The sequence below is a fragment of the Eleutherodactylus coqui genome, chromosome 3 (genome assembly GCF_035609145.1).
Source record: "Eleutherodactylus coqui strain aEleCoq1 chromosome 3, aEleCoq1.hap1, whole genome shotgun sequence".
In the NCBI taxonomy this organism is placed as follows: Eukaryota; Metazoa; Chordata; class Amphibia; order Anura; family Eleutherodactylidae; genus Eleutherodactylus; species Eleutherodactylus coqui.
Window position 1 is genome coordinate 98,550,731 of NC_089839.1, and position 17,756 is coordinate 98,568,486.

At 44.9% G+C, this 17,756-nt stretch overlaps 1 non-coding gene across 1 annotated transcript; it reads left to right on the forward strand.

The window, feature by feature from the left end:
• Window positions 1–8,168: 8,168 nt before the first annotated feature.
• On the forward strand, window positions 8,169–8,251 carry TRNAL-UAA (transfer RNA leucine (anticodon UAA)). The gene has a single exon. It is a non-coding gene; the product is annotated as a tRNA-Leu (tRNA).
• The last annotated feature ends 9,505 nt before the right edge of the window (window positions 8,252–17,756 follow it).

Here is a 17,756-nt window from a genome sequence, read left to right on the forward strand (position 1 = left end):
GTAATACCTGCATTCAATACTGAGTGTCTTCCTAGCCCTCTCCACCCCTCCCATCCTGAAGAATCCTATATGTTACTGATGTAACCTGTTGCACGCCCATTGTATGGCTTTACAATAAAAGGGGCTGTCTGGGTGTTTCTGCCCAGAGAGCCATTTTGGATATGAGACTGATCGCTTGTGTCTGATCTGTTCGATGATGTGTGCACACTATACAATTTGGAAGCTACAAAATACCCCGAAACCTGCTGGAGAAAACTATAATCCAGATCAACATGTCTGCCATGTAATGCAGCCCATTAGGTCCCGCCTGCAGAAGACTTTTATTGGCTGATATCATAAGCAAAGTAGAATGCACTACATAGGTAATGCATATACTATTCTATCGATCGAAAGAATGAATCTTTAAGTCCACTTGGGAATGCTGAAATAATGCAAAGAAACGTGTTGCAGAGTAATGATGTTGATGCCCAGTAACTTCCCTCAGTGTGAAGCATTCGACTGTGATTTTAAAAACATTCTTTAGTATATCTAAATCTATAATGATGTTTCTTCAAGACTGAAAGAAAGCACTTAAGTGTAGGTTTTATTATTTCTTGAACAAAAACAACAAAAACAACAAAAGCATTGTATGACCACCGCTTGCACCATCGCTTGCATCCAATTGAGAGAAAAACAAGACAGTCTTCAACCAGGATGGCCGAGTGGTTAAGGCGTTGGACTTAAAGGGGTTGTCTCGTGGCAGCAAGTGGGGTTATACACTTCTGTATGGCCATATTAATGCACTTTGTAATGTACATCGTGCATTAAATATGAGCCATACAGAAGTTATTCACTTACCTGCTCCATTGCTAGCGTCCCCGTCGCCATGGATCCGTCTAATTCTGATGTCTCCTGGAAGTTTTAGACGCGCTTGCGCAGTCCGTGCTTCTGGCTGGTGAATGGGGCCGCTCGTGCCGGAGAGCTGGTCACCGCGTCGTCATCGTAGCTCCGCCCCGTCACGTGTGCCGATTCCAGCCAATCAGGAGGCTGGAATCGGCAATGGACCGCACAGAGCCCATGGTGCACCATGGGAGAAAACCGCAGTGCATCCCTGGGAAAGGACCGGCGGCCATCTTAGGGAGAAGATTTTTATAACTCCATATTTCGTCGGATCGGTGAGTAGTAGAGATGAACGCACGTACTCGTCCGAGCTTGATACTCGTTCGAGTATTAGCGTGTTCGAGATGCTCGTTATTTGAAACGAGCACCACGCGATGTTCGAGTTACTTTCACTTTCATCTCTGAGACGTTAGCGCGCTTTTCTGGCCAATAGAAAGACAGGGAAGGCATTACAACTTCCCCCTGTGACGTTCAAGCCCTATACCACCTCCCTGCAGTGAGTGGCTGGCGAGATCAGGTGTCACCCGAGTATATAAATCGGCCCCTCCCGCGGCTCGCCACAGATGCATTCTGACATAGTTCAGGGAAAGTACTGCTGGTGCCGGAGCTGCTATAGGGAGAGCGTTAGGAGTTATTTTAGGCTTCAAGAACCCCAACGGTCCTTCTTAGGGCCACATCTAACTGTGTGCAGTAGTGTGGAGGCTGCTTTTTGCAGTGTTGCACTTTTTTTTTTTTTGGTATATCGGCCGTGCAGAGCATTGCGTCCTGCAGTAATTTTACATTGTCCAGGGCCAGTAGTGGTGAGGCAGGGACAGAAGACATATTTAGTGTATATAGGCAGTGGGCCTTTCCAAAAACATTTGGGAAAAAAATCTATTTGGGCTGCCTGTGATCGTCCTCAGTGTACTGGGTCTCTGCTGGGGGTAGTTGTCCTAATTCATACGCAGCCAGCTAAGTGTTACAGCAGGCTTGCGCAAAATTCTTTCCTGGCTCTGTGTTGCCTGTTACATCACCGCTCAAGCGTTAAACGTGCACATAGCCAAATTGATCAGCCTGGAAATGCTGCCGTATAGGCTTGTGGAAACGGAGGCTTTCAAAAGCATGATGGCGGCGGCGGCCCCGCGCTACTCGGTTCCCAGTCGCCACTACTTTTCCCGATGTGCCGTCCCAGCCCTGCACGACCACGTCTCCCGCAACATTGTACGCGCCCTCACCAACGCGGTTACTGCCAAGGTCCACTTAACAACGGACACGTGGACAAGTACAGGCGGGCAGGGCCACTATATCTCCCTGACGGCACATTGGGTGAATTTAGTGGAGGCTGGGACAGAGTCAGAGCCTGGGACCGCTCACGTCCTACCCACCCCCAGAATTGCGGGCCCCAGCTCGGTGCTGGTATCTGCGGCGATGTATGCTTCCTCCACTAAATCACCCTCCTCCTCCTCTTCCTCCAACGCATCCTCTGTCTCGCAATCAAGATGTGTCAGCAGCAGCACGTCGCCGGCAGTTGGTGTCGCGCGGCGTGGCAGCACAGCGGTGGGCAAGCGTCAGCAGGCCGTGCTGAAACTACTCAGCTTAGGAGAGAAAAGGCACATGGCCCACGAACTGCTGCAGGGTCTGACAGAGCAGACCGACCGCTGGCTTTCGCCGCTGAGCCTCCAACCGGGCATGGTCGTGTATGACAACGGCCGTAACCTGGTGGCAGCTCTGCAGCTCGGCAGCCTCACGCACGTGCCATGCCTGGCCCATGTCTTTAATTTGGTGGTTCAGCGCTTTTTGAAAAGCTACCCACACTTGTCATACCCGCTCGGAAAGGTGCGCCGGGTCAGCGCACATTTCCGCAAGTCCAAGACGGACGCTGTCACCCTGCGAACCCTGCAACATCGGTTTAATCTGCCAGTGCACCGACTGCTGTGCGACGTGCCTACATGGTGGAACTCTACGCTCCACATGTTGGCCAAACTCTATGAGCAGCATAGAGCTATAGTGGAATACCAACTCCAACATGGGCGGCGTAGTGGGAGTCAGCCTCCTCAATTATTTACAGAAGAGTGGGCCTGGTTGGCAGCCATCTGCCAGGTCCTTGGAAACTTTGAGGAGTCTACCCAGATGGTGAGCGGGGATGCTGCAATCATTAGCGTCACCATTCCTCTGCTATGCCTCTTGAGAAGTTCCCTGCAAAGCATAACGGCAGACGCTTTGCGCTTGGAAACGGAGGCGGGGGAAGACAGTATGTCGCTGGATAGTCATAGCACCCTCATGTCTATATCTCAGCGCGTTGAGGAGGAGGGGGAGGAGCATGAGGAGGAGGGGGAAGAGACAGCTTGGCCCACTGCTGAGGGTACCCATGCTGCTTGCCTGTCATCCTTTCAGCGTGTATGGCCGGAGGAGGAGGAGGATCCTGAAAGTGATCTTCCTAGTGAGGACAGCCATGTGTTGCGTACAGGTACCCTGGCACACATGGCTGACTTCATGTTAGGATGCCTTTCTCGAGACCCTCGCGTTACACGCATTCTGGCCACTACGGATTACTGGGTGTACACACTGCTCGACCCACGGTATAAGGAGAACCTTTCCACTCTCATACCCGAAGAGGAAAGGGGTTCGAGAGTGATGCTATACCACAGGACCCTGGCGGACAAACTGATGGTAACATTCCCATCCGACAGTGCTAGTGGCAGAAGGTGCAGTTCCGAGGGCCAGGTAGCAGGGGAGGCGCAGAGATCAGGCAGCATGTACAGCGCAGCAGGGGAACATTCTCCAAGGCCTTTGCCATCTTTATGGCTCCCCAGCAAGACTGTGTCACCGCTCCCCAGTCAAGGCTGAGTTGGGGGGAGCACTGTAAAAGGATGGTGAGGGAGTACGTAGCCGATCGCACGACCATCCCCGGTGACGCCTCTGCCCCCTACAACTACTGGGTGTCGAAGCAGGACACGTGGCCTGAACTCGCGCTGCATGCCCTGGAGGTGCTTGCTTGTCCTGCGGCTAGCGTCTTGTCAGAGAGGGTGTTTAGTGCGCCTGGGGGAATCATCACGAATAAGCGTACCCACCTGTCAACCGACAGTGCCGACAGGCGTTTACACTCATCAAGATGAACAAAGCCTGGATTTCCCCAGACTTCTCTTCTCCACCAGCGGACAGCAGTGATACCTAAGCAATACGTAGGCTGCACCCGCGGATGGAAGCATTGTTCTCTATCACCATCAAAAACGGGGACCTTTTTGCTTCATCAATCTGTGTATTCTATTCATCCTCCTCCTCCTGAAACCTCACGTAATCACGCCGAACGGGCAATTTTTCTTAGGCCCACAAGACTCAGTCATATAATTTTTGTAAACAATTTTTATACGTTTCAATGCTCATTAAAGCGTTGAAACTTTCACCTGAACCAATTTTTATTTTAACTGGGCTGCCTCCAGGCCTAGTTACCAATTAAGCCACATTAACCAAAGCGATTAATGGGTTTCACCTGCCCTCTTGGTTGGGCATGGGCAATTTTTCTGACGTACATTAGTACTGTTGGTACACCAATTTTTTGGGGCCCTCGCCTACAGTGTAATCCAATTAATTTTTTACCCACCTGCATTAAAGCTGACGTTACATCAGCTGTGATGGGCAATGCAATGGGATATATTTATGTACTGCCGGTGGCTTCCTGGAACCCAGCCATGCTGTGGGTCCACAGGGAGTTGTAACTGCATGTGTCCACTTCTAAAGAACCCCAGTCTGACTGGGGCATGCAGTGTGGGCCGAAGCCCACCTGCATTTAATCGGACGTTACCTCAGCTGTGATGGGCACTGCAATGGGATACATTTATGTACAGCCGGTGGGTTCCAGGGAGCCACCCATGCTGTGGGTGCACACGGAATTCCCATTGCGGAGTTGTACCTGCCTGTGACTATTTATAAAAGACCGCGGTCTGACTGGAGCATGCAGACACCTTGACAGAATGAATAGTGTGTGGCACATAGGTTCCCCATTGCTATGCCCACGTGTGCAGCTCCTGATGGCGGTGGCACAGGATTATATTTCTCATTGCTTCTGTACAGCATTGTGGGCTATCGCCCCGCCCCTTTTAAAGAGGGTCGCTGCCTAGCCGTGCCAACCCTCTGCAGTGTGTGCCTGTGGTTCCTCCTCATGGCAGATGCACTTATAAATAGACATGAGGGTGGTGTGGCATGAGTGCAGCTGAAGGCTGCGCAGGGACACTTTGGTGTGCGCTGTGGACACTGGGTCGTGCGGGGTGGGAAGGGGGGGGGTTGGGCAGCATGTAACCCAGGAGAAGTGGCAGCGGAGTGTCATGCAGGCAGTGATTGTGCTTTGTTGGAGGTAGTGTGGTGCTTAGCTAAGGTATGCATTGCTAATGAGGGCTTTTCAGAAGTAAAAGTTGTTGGGAGGGGGGGGCACTCTTGCCGCTATTGTGGCTTAATAGTGGGACCTGGGAACTTGAGATGCAGCCCAACATGTAGCCCCTCGCCTGCCCTATCCGTTGCTGTGTCGTTCCCATCACTTTCTTGAATTGCCCAGATTTTCACAAAGGAAAACCTTAGCGAGCATCGGCGATATACAAAAATGCTCGGGTCGCCCATTGACTTCAATGGGGTTCGTTACTCGAAACGAACCCTCGAGCATCGCTATAATTTTGTCCCGAGTAACGAGCACCCGAGCATTTTGGTGCTCGCTCATCTCTAGTGAGTAGCAAGCGATTTAAAAACCACTTTAAATTGCTATTTTATGCCAGGAGGGTGACAGGGGGAATGGGTTAATGTAAAATTTTGATGTTTGCCGCGAGACAACCCCTTTAAGATCCAATGGATAGGTATCCGCGTGGGTTCAAAAGTCCTGGTATAGGTTTTAGCCTGGGAGCTCTGCAAGCTAGGGATCGTAGAGCAACACAAAAGATCCTGCTGCAGGTCTTTTTGCCGAATAATTTGTCTCAACCTGAATCCTGTGACTGTATGTTTACAACATTCTTTTTATCCTAGGAGCAAATCGTTAATCATTAGGGATGAGCGACTATACTCGCCAAAGGCAATTGCTCGAGCGAGCATTGCCTTTAGCGAGTATCTTCCCCGCTCGAGACTGCAGGTTCGGGGGCCGGTGCAGGGGAACGGGGAGTAGCGACTGTGATCAGGAGGAAGCGGGGGGAGAGAGGCAGAGAGAGATCTCCCCTCCGTTCCGACCCGCTCTCCCCCGCAGCTCCGTGCCCGCTGCCGGCACCCGAACCTGCAGTCTCGCGCGGGGGTGATACTCGCCAAAGGCAATGCTCGCGCGGGCAATTGCCTTTAGCGAGTATACTTGCTCATCTATATTAATCATGATCCCTACCATGATCATATGTGCTTTATGCACATATGCAATCTTCAAAACATTGGATGAAAGAATCGATTTTTGTGTCTAAATGTTTAAACTGCACAAGGAAATAGATGAAATTGAACCAAATTCTGAAAACCACATCAAAGAGTATTGTATGGCCAACATTTGCATCCGATTGGGAGCAAAAATGGACAGTCTTCCACCAGGATGGCCGAGTGGTTAAGGCGTTGGACTTAAAATCCATATGTATCCATATGTATCCGCGTGGGTTCAAACCCCACTCCTGGTTTAGGTTTTGACCTGGGAGCTCTGCAAGCTAGGAATCGTAGAGCAACACAAAAGATACTGATGCAGGTATCTTTGCCAAAATGTTTTTTCTCAATGTGAATTCTGTGACTCTGTGTTTACAACATTTTTTTCATCCTAAGAGCAAATCGTTAATCATGATCCCTACCATGATCATATGTGCTTTACGCACATATCCAATCTTCAAAACTTTGGATGACAGAATCGATTTTTGCGTGTAAATGTTTAAACTGCACAAGGAAATAGATGAAATTAAACCAAATTCTGAAAACCGCATCAAAGAGCATTGTATGGCCAACATTTCCATCCGATTGGGAGCAAAAACAGGATAGTTTTACACCAGGATGGCCGAGTGGTTAAGGCGTTGGACTTAAAATCCAATGTATATGTATCCGCGTGGGTTCAAACCCCACTCCTAGTATAGGTTTTAGCCGGGGAGCTCTGCAAGCTAGGAATCGTAGAGCAACACAACAGATCCTGCTGCAGGTCTCTTTGCCAAAAATTTGGTTTCTCAATCTGAATCCTGTGACTGTGTGTTTATAGCATTCTTTTTATCCTAGGAGCAAATTGTTAATCATGATCCCTACCATGATCATAGGTGCTTTACGCACATATCCAATCTACAAAACATTGGATGAAAGAATCGATTTTTGTGTCTAAATGTTTAAACTGCACAAGGAAATAGATGAAATTGAACCAAATTCTGAAAACCACATTAAAGAGCAAAGAGCATTGTATGGCCAACATTTGCATCCGATTGGGAGCAAAAATAGGACAGTCTTCCACCAGGATGGCCGAGTGGTTAAGGCATTGGACTTAAGATTCAATGGACATGTATTCGCGTGGGTTCAAACCCCACTCCTGGTATAGGTTTTAGCCGGGGAGCTCTGCAAGCTAGGAATCGTAGAGCAACACAAAAGGTCCTGCTGCAGGTCTCTTTGACAAAATTTGTTTTCTCAATCTGAATCCTGTGACTGTGTGTTTATAGCATTCTTTTTATCCTAGGAGCAAATTGTTAATCATGATCCCTACCATGATCATAGGTGCTTTACGCACAGATCCAGTCTACAAAACTTTGGATGAAAGAATCGATTTTTGTGTCTAAATGTTTAAACTGCACAAGGAAATAGATGAAATTGAACCAAATTCTGAAAACCACATTAAAGAGCAAAGAGCATTGTATGGCCAACATTTGTATCCGATTGGGAGCAAAAACAAGACAGTCTTTCACTAGGATGGCTGAGTTGTTAAGGCGTTGGACTTAAGATCCAATGGATATGTATCCGCGTGGGTTCAAACCCCACTCCTGGTATAGGTTTTAGCCGGGGAGCTCTGCAAGCTAGGAATCGTAGAGCAACACAAAAGATCCTGCTGCAGGTCTCTTTGCCAATAATTTTTTTCTCAATCTGAATCCTGTGACTGTGTGTTTATAGCATTCTTTTTATCCTAGGAGCAAATTGTTAATCATGATCCCTACCATGATCATATGTGCTTTACGCACATAACAATCTTCAAAACTTTGGATGAAAGAATCGATTTTTGTGTCTAAATGTTTAAACTGCACAAGGAAATAGATGAAATTGAACCAAATTCTGAAAACCGCATCAAAGAGCATTGCATGGCCAACATTTGTATCCGATTGGGAGGAAAAACAGGACAGTCTTCCACCAGGATGGCCGAGTGGTTAAGGCGTTGGACTTAAGATCCAATGGATATGTATCCGCGTGGGTTCAAACCCCACTCCTGGTATAGGTTTTAGCCGGGGAGCTCTGCAAGCTAGGAATCGTACAGCAACACAACAGATCCTGCTGCAGGTCTCTTTGCCAATAATTTTTTTCTCAATCTGAATCCTGTGACTGTGTGTTTATTACATTCTTTTTATCCTAGGAGCAAATTGTTAATCATGATCCCTACCATGATCATATGTGCTTTACGCACATAACAATCTTCAAAACTTTGGATGAAAGAATCGATTTTTGTGTCTAAATGTTTAAACTGCACAAGGAAATAGATGAAATTGAACCAAATTCTGAAAACCGCATCAAAGAGCATTGCATGGCCAACATTTGTATCCGATTGGGAGCAAAACCAAGACAGTCTTTCACTAGGATGGCCGAGTTGTTAAGGCGTTGGACTTAAGATCCAATGGACATGTATCCGCGTGGGTTCAAACCCCACTCCTAGTATAGGTTTTAGCCGGGGAGCTCTGCAAGCTAGGAATCGTAGAGCAACACAAAAGATCCTGCTGCAGGTCTCTTTGCCAAAAATTTGGTTTCTCAATCTGAATCCTGTGACTGTGTGTTTATAGCATTCTTTTTATCCTAGGAGCAAATTGTTAATCATGATCCCTACCATGATCATAGGTGCTTTACGCACATATCCAATCTACAAAACATTGGATGAAAGAATCGATTTTTGTGTCTAAATGTTTAAACTGCACAAGGAAATAGATGAAATTAAACCAAATTCTGAAAACCGCATCAAAGAGCATTGTATGGCCAACATTTGCATCCGATTGGGAGCAAAAACAGGGCAGTCTTCCACTAGGATGGCTGAGTGGTTAAGGCGTTGGACTTAAGATCCAATGGATATGTATCCGTGTTGGTTCAAACCCCACTCCTGGTATAGGTTTTAGCCGGGGAGCTCTGCAAGCTAGGAATCGTAGAGCAACACAAAAGATCCTGCTGCAGGTCTCTTTGCCAATAATTTTTTTCTCAATCTGAATCCTGTGACTGTGTGTTTATAACATTCTTTTTATCCTAGGAGCAAATTGTTAATCATGATCCCTTACCATGATCATATGTGCTTTACGCACATATCCAATCTTCAAAACCTTGGATGAAAGAATCGATTTTTGTGTCTAAATGTTTAAACTGCACAAGGAAATAGATGAAATTGAACCAAATTCTGAAAACCGCATCAAAGAGCATTGTAAGGCCAAAATTGGCATCCAATTGGGAGCAAAAACAGCATAGTTTTACATGAGGATGGCCGAGTGGTTAAGTCGTTGGACTTAAGATCCAATGGATATGTATCCGCGTGGGTTCAAACCCCACTCCTGGTATAGGGTTTAGCGTGGGAACTCTGCAAGCTAGGAATCGTAGAGCAACACAAAAGGTCCTGCTGCAGGTCTCTTTGCAAAAATTTGTTTTCTCAATCTGAACCCTGTGTGGAGAGAATTTGTTTTTTTCAAGAAGAAGACTATCAGATTCCGTGTAGTAATCTGAGCCCAGGAGAAATTCAAATCAAACCAGCTTATGTGGTATCAAATGATTTTCTACTTTATTCTGAGGTGGACAAAGTATATATACCCTAAATGACATCACAGTAAAAATTACATACCTCCAGAATGGATAGAATATATGATAGGCTAAAATAAAAATGATTAACATAAGTTACACCTTCTAGGGTGTATCTATTACATACAATGAGACCACTATGAATTCAGGAGAAAGGAATGCATGTAATGCTTTACAGGCCTACCCCCTGTAGTCTATAGTTTCCTGTCTATAGATATGCATACATGGGGGGTCTAGTAGACTCTCATCTTTCCTGAGAAGACATGGAGGCCTAAAGAAGGGTTATATTTAACCCCTTCACTACTCATACTAGTATCATGCTCTACAATGCAATATAGAATAATTAACTGATACATTGATCTACAATTTTCTTAACATTCCCCACTTTAGATCAATACATCAACACAGTATAATAGTAAATACACATATATAATGACTCTACCACAGACACCCTGGCTGAGGCCCGAAGCTTTATTACCAGGACGCCTGGGTTCACACTTCAAGACTAAGTATATAATTATTTCATATAAAAGCATTACATTGATATATATATATATAAAGTCATTCCACCAATTGTACCCACAATTAGGCCCGCCTCCAAGAGAAGCTTGGCCTTGATTTATTATGAGATTGATGCTCCTTTCTTCATATATAAATGATTGTCCATCATGATATAAAATCTTATTTATTGAAATGTCACTCAGTTATTAGAGCAATCCTCCGGTACAATCAGAACGCACTGGAATCAAAATGTCACACTTCAAAATCATCAAAGAAAAATGGCGCTTTCTTCATAGAACTTTTAACCATCACTTGTCATAAAAGGTGGTCACCTGACCCAGTAAATCATCCTTTTCTTCGTCATCTTGTATATTTTGGAACATAGTTTTGGTGATGGAAGTGTTAATAAGGTTTTGTAATAGTCCTCGAATACATGGAATACAACAACAACCACAGAGTATTAGAATGGAGGCAAATACTGACATAGAGACTAATGTGGAGTATATGACTTGTGACCAGTGTCCGAACAAGTTTTCCAACCAGTCTGTGAATGGATGGTCTATACCAGAGTTCTCAGCTAGTTCATTTGATAATGCATTTAACCCTTCCAGTGCTCGAGTAACACTACCATCAGGTGCTGTGTTATTAGGAATGAAAGTACAACAATATCCTCCAATCATTTTACAAACTCCTCCTTTTTCTGCTAGTAACATATCAAGAGCCATTCTATTTTGCCATGCAATGAGTGAGGTAGGTCCTAGTTGTTCCGCTAGGCCCTTGATTGCATCTCTTGTATAATTAACAAATCTCTGTTGGTTATAATATATATAATTAATCCAGTCTACATTTTTATTCACTGTTACCCACCATGCAAGAAGAGACTCAAACCCCGCAGCTATCTGATTCCTTGCCTTATACTCGTCCGGTATCCCCCTTGGGACCCCGATGGTGTCAATGTAAACATTGGCGTCAAAGGAACCTTTGGGAGAGGCGTTCCTAGTTCTCCGGCCATGGCCCTTGCTGTTGCCCTCGGAGGTCATGAGGTACACAGGCATTATCAGTTGTACCAAAGCACAATCCCCGTTGAGGTCCGTACCTGGCACCTGTTTTAAATGCCTGTCCCCACACAACCACCACACGTCTGCACGTGCTCTCTGTAGCTCAGGCCATATCCCAGAAAATAGCGTGCCCTCTACAGCTATCCTCTCCGCACAGTATCCCTTAGGCAGTCTCCCGTAGTCTGCCTCGGTCCCATCACCAGGTAATGCGAAGCAAGTATAATTCCCAGGATAAGAGACAACGGCAGGTGGTATTTGGTCCCCGCTCACAGGTGGAAACAGCAAACTCAATGTATAACATGGATCACTTATCTGTGGGGTGTAGGTAGAATTGAAAAGCTTAATCATACATTTTAACCCTTCAGGATCAGTAGCATTACTGAGTGGAAAAGGTATTGTGCCCAAGTGTGGTCTGGCTGTGGCACAAATGATACAATTTTCTTTTCTCAAACTATGTGCAGTGTACCTTAACCATTCCAACCATTTATTCTTTTCCTCATATCCCACTTCTAAAGCTAACTGGTCTTCCATTGTGAGATTTGTAAACCTTATAGTGTCACCGAAATCTTCAACCATTGTGTCACTCTGTGTTTTAGTTACTTCCATATATTTTGTTTTATTTTGAATTACTTGTATAAAGAAATGTCCTATTGGATTAATTCCAGATACCCATGCACCTATAGCAAACAACCTTTGGTCTTTTAAGATAGGGTTTTGCAGTGTGATTAATAATTGATTACAATCTTTGCTATGTGTGCATGGGGAGTTTACTGCCTTTATTACAGATAATCTTTTCTTCAAGCTTTGTGCATCTATCCTTGACATTGTATAACCCCAATCTTGGGCTGCAGTGGTCCACAAGGCTTGAGACCAACCTGTACATTCAGTTCCAATATCAAGAAAACAAATATATTTGTCTGCCCAGGTAAGTTTCTTTGCTGCAGTGTGATCCCCACAGTTCATCAACTGACACATGTCTACCAGTATGGTACTTGTCACTCCTTCTATAAAGGTTAAATTCAGAGCTCTACCAGTATCCTCCCATTGTGTAGGATCAGGGTAAATATGATGATGACCTCTGACAATTTCAGGGGTGTCATCAATAGCATTCCCCAAACTCACCAATACACCAAAAAGAAATGCTATTCCTGCCATTTTGTCTTTACCGAGGAGGCCTTTGGGGAAAGGGGTGTGGATTTTTTCACCGGTTTGAGACGAGGACCACCTAATGTGGCCCCCCCCCTTTGTAGTGGACTTTTAAACCAGAACCTCCTCAGCACACTGTCCCTGCCCTGCCTGTGTTACCTTTTTACAGTGAGATTGGTGAATCCAGGTTTGCCGTTCAGCAATCTTTATTGCTGTGGGGGTGGTGAGGAGTACTTGGTAAGGTCCTTCCCACTTTGGGGTCTTCCAGCTCTTTTTCTTTATAACTTTGATTAGGACCCAATCACCTGGTATTATTTTCTCGTCCCATTGTACTGGTTCTTCTGGAACAGAATTGGAAAGAATGATTTCTTTAGATTGCAATAATTTAGCCATGTATTCTGCAAGAGTCCTATCTGCTTCTTCATCCCCCCTTACTATATTAAGTTGAGGTATTTTAAATGGTTTACCATACATTATTTCAAATGGACTTAAACCTTCCTTAGTGGGTGTAATATGCATACTAAGTACTGCTAGAGGTAAGCAATATATCCAATTCCTTCCCGTCTGCTCCATAGCTTTCTTAAGTTTATTTTTAAGTATACCATTATGTCTTTCTACCAATCCTGCTGATTGAGGATGGTAGGCACAGTGATGTTTCAACTCTATATTTAATACTTCTCCTAGCTTGGAGATGACTTCGTTCACAAAATGGGCTCCATTGTCACTATAAATCCTCTCTGGTACTCCAAACCTAGGTATTATTTCCCTTAGTAATGCTTTAGCCACTGTGGCTGCATCTGACTGACCCGTGGGAAACACTTCTATCCACTTAGTTAAAGCATCTATGATAACTAGGCAGTATTTCTTACCTTCACATTTGTTTAATTCAATATAATCCATACAAATGTGCTGGAAGGGATACTGAGGTGTCGGAAAATGCCCCCTTTTTGGTCTTATATTCCCTTGTGCATTGTGTTTTGCACAGACAAGACAGGACAAACAAAATTTTTTTGAGTAATTTGTGAAGCCATACACTGTGAATACTTTAGATATCAGTGCAACTATCCCTCCTGTTGAGACATGGCAGAGACCATGGCTCAATACTGCTGCATATCTGAATAGTGACTTAGGTAGGATGGGTTTATCATCTGTGGAAACGTATAATCCGTCCTTCTGTATGGCTCCTTTGTTTATCCAGTATTGTATCTCATTTTGTGGGGCATGTGTTTGCATATCTTTGAGTATTTGCATGTCTAGGGTTACAGTTTCTGGCATATACATTTGTTGTGTCTGTGAAGCTTCCTTTGCAGCCTCATCTGCTCTTCTGTTCCCTATAGAAATGGGATCTTGGTTGGACGTATGTGCTTGACATTTACAAATTGCTAGTTGTGCGGGTAGTTGTATAGCATCAAGTAATTGTAAAATCAAATCTTTATGGTTTATGTCTTTCCCTGTGGAGGTGACCATCCCCCTGTTTTTCCATTGTTGTGCAAACACGTGTACTGTAGAAAAGGCATATTGGCTATCAGTGTAAATAGTGACCTTCTTACCCTGTGCCCACTGACAGGCCTTAGTCAGAGCTACTAGTTCTGCTGCTTGTGCAGAGTAGTGCTTTGGCAAGGACCCAACTATTACAGTCTGTTCCAGTGTAACCACGGCATATCCGGTGGCGTTAGTGCCATCGGGGTTCTTCCTGGATGACCCATCTACAAAGAGAGTGTATTCAGCATCCACAAGAGGTATATCCTGTAGATCTGGTCTGGGTAAAACATTTTGCGCTATCTTCCCCAGACAGTTGTGTGGAGTACCGTCTGAAGAAATAGGCAGTAAGGTAGATGGATTGAGTGTTGTGCATCTCTCAATTGTCAGATGTGGCTGTGAGAGCAGTAGTGTCATACAGGAGAGATGTCTGGAAGGACTAAGATATGAGATCTTGTTTTGTAGGCGAATAACTGCAACAGCGTGTGGTACTTTCAGTGTAAGTGGGTGGAACAGCACTATAGTGGCAGAAGATTTGATTGCTTCAGCTGCTGCTACTACTGCTTGTACACAGGGGGGGAGCGCGCGGGCCACTGGATCTAATTTGCAAGAGTAATATGCTAGCGGTCTCTGTTTCCCACCGTGTTCCTGAGTTAACACAGAGGTCATATATCCTTCCCTTGAGTCAACAGTTTGCACAAAGGGCTTGCTGTAATTTGGGAGGCCCAAGACAGATGTGCCCACCAGAGTCTGTTTTAATGTAACAAAGGCTTCTTCAGAGGATCCATCCCACTGGATTTTATCAGCTGCAGCCAGAGGTTCATCATAGATGAGTCTAGTAAGAGGCGCTGTCAGAGATGCATAATTTGGGATCCAAGCTCTGCAGAAGTTTGTCATTCCCAAAAAAGACATCATTTGTTTTTTGGTTTGTGGTTTTGGGACCTCCAGGATTGCTTTTTTCCTGATGTCATCTAAATGCCTACCTTCATGGGACAGATTATACCCCAAATATTTAACTGTTTGTTGACAATATTGGAGTTTCTTCCTATTTACTTTATGGCCTTGCTCATAGAGAAACCTCAAGAGTGCAATTGTGTCCTCCCTACAATTCTCCTCACTGTCTGCTGCCAGCAGTATGTCATCAACATACAGTAGTAGCTGACTACCTTTAGGAGGTTGGAACTGGGCTAAGTTTGCTGACATAGCCTGGGAGAAAATTGTAGGAGACTCACAATACCCCTGTGGTACCCTGGTGAAGGTATATCTACTTCCCTTATAAGTGAAAGCAAACCAAAATTGGTGATCAGGGTGTACAGGTATGCTAAAAAAAGCATTACTAATATCCAAAACAGTAAAATGAGTGGATTCTGGTCTGAGGTCATTAAGTAGAGTATGTGGATCTGGTACTGTGGGGGCTCTTGGAATTACGGCCTTATTAACTTGTTGTAAATCCTGCACCATCCGCCATCCCATGGATGGAGGAGCCTTTTTAATCGGAAACAGAGGTGTGTTGCAGGGACTGTCTGGACATGGCACAATGACTCCTGCTTGTAACAGATCTTTGATTATAGGCTCTATGCCAAGTTCAGCTTCTGGTTTAAGGGGGTACTGTCTCTGATGTGGACGGAAGGTAGATCTAGGAGTAATAGTGACTGGTTCTACTCCCTTTATCAATCCCACATCAGCTGGCCCTTTTGACCACAGACTATCAGGCAACTGTTCAAGGTCCGTCTCCTGTACTGTAAGATTTATGTGTCAGGGTAATAATGATCCTTCTGGAATCAAGGCTTCAGGATGTGCTACCAAGGTAGTTTGGACTATTTTTGCAAATGATTTTAACCTAGGATTTTCCCAGATGCCATCTGGCCTCCGGATCCAATCCTTACTTTGTTTACAAGCACGTACAAATTGGCCTAGTTCTTTCCATTCTGCATTTGGTGGTTTTGAGAGGGATATATGGGGGCTTAGTCCTTTGTATAGTGACTGCATGTGTTCACTAAGGATACATGAGGCTGCGGAAAATCCCTCTGTATCCCAGAATATCTGTTCCACTGTGATGGATGTGGGACTCTCTCTAAACAATTCCTTTTCATACGAGATATCCGGCCCTTGATAGAACCGGTACCACATAGTACAATGAAGATTTAGTTCTGGCTGAAACTCCACCCTAGCGGAAAGCGTTTTTTTACCAGGATGGCATTGCAGTGCTGTATTTACTTGTTTCTCTGCCTCCTTCATTATGTTGTTCACTTCCCACCTACATTGCTCCACTGCTATCTTCAGTGTGTAGTATGTCTGCAGTTCTCCAGGGGCTGTTCTAACTTCAAATTTATTTCCCTTGGGGATATTAGAAATACCTAATTTCATCATCATATCACGTCCCAATAAATTTACTGGACATATTCGAGACACTATAATCTGACATTTTACAGACTTATTTGTCTCTGGGTCCGTTATGATAACGGGTTCAGAGAGGGATTCCCTGTGGGTCCGGCCATTAACCCCTCTTACCATGATATGACTGTTACTGCATTTTACATCAGGTACATCATTGGGATGTATTAATGTCCTAGTGGCTCCTGAGTCCACCAGGAAAGTAATCATCCGCCCATTCACCTGGAGATCTATCTCAGGCAGAGTAGAAATTGCCAAGAGATCCTCCAAGTGTTGTACATCCACCTCTTCTAGTCATTTTTCCCAAGGTGTCCGAGAGTATTCGTTCTCTGGACATCCTCGGGCAATATGACCAGATTTCCCACAATTCCAACACACAATTGAGTCCCTGAACGGCACCCGACCTCTGCTTCTCCCTCTACCTCTACTTCCACGTCCTCTCGCTGTCCAATGACCTCTCTGACTTTCCTGAACCATCGCATCACATTCTTCCCCCTGTATAAAAACTCTCACTCTCTCACCCTTCTTTCCCTTCTCTTTGTAAAATTTTTCCGCATGTTTTGCATACTCCAAAACATCCTGCAATGATCCTGTTCTAAGGGTAACCATATGCTTCGTTATATAACCTCCTATTTCTTTCTTAAGTCCACTTACAAACGCATTCTTTAACTGCTGATTATATGCAGCGTTAGGATCATCCCTCTCTTCCTGATTTCCCTCTGGTGCCTCTAGTCCGCTATAGATGTTAAATACTTCCTTCAGTCTGTGATAATACTGATCTACATCCTCATCATCTTTCTGAGTACATCTATTTATTTCCACCCAATTCGTCCTTCTAGCCCACCTATTCCTACATCTTTGAATTAAATTGTTTGTTCTCTCTATTAAATCCTGATTATCATGTGGAAGAGGTCTACCATCTCCTCCCCTCCCATTCCAATTGCCTTCTACAGAACTCCAATCTGGCCCTAGAATTCTTCTAGCTGCTCTCTCTATTTCTTCCCCATTCAATTTATAACTTCTCATTAACCCTCTAAATTGTTCATCAAACTGTCGAGGGTCTATTTTTGGATGCTTAATATGCTCTGTGGCTTTTACAACATCCTTCTCTGTCCATGGTCTGTATACTTCCATGGTAGCAGGATGTTGACCCCCCTGGCCATCATCTAGCCCACCCCGGGGGTTCGGGACATCAATCATAGGAAAGACATCCTTACTCTGTAGCGCTACTCGTTGAATCATTTGTCTCTCACTCCTGCGGGGGCCCTGGGTTACAGGAGTCTTGAAATTACTATCATCTAACAAGGAATCTATATGATGACTTGGCAACAAAGGAGCATTAGGTGTGGAATTTTGCCCGTATGGGGGTGGTTGGAC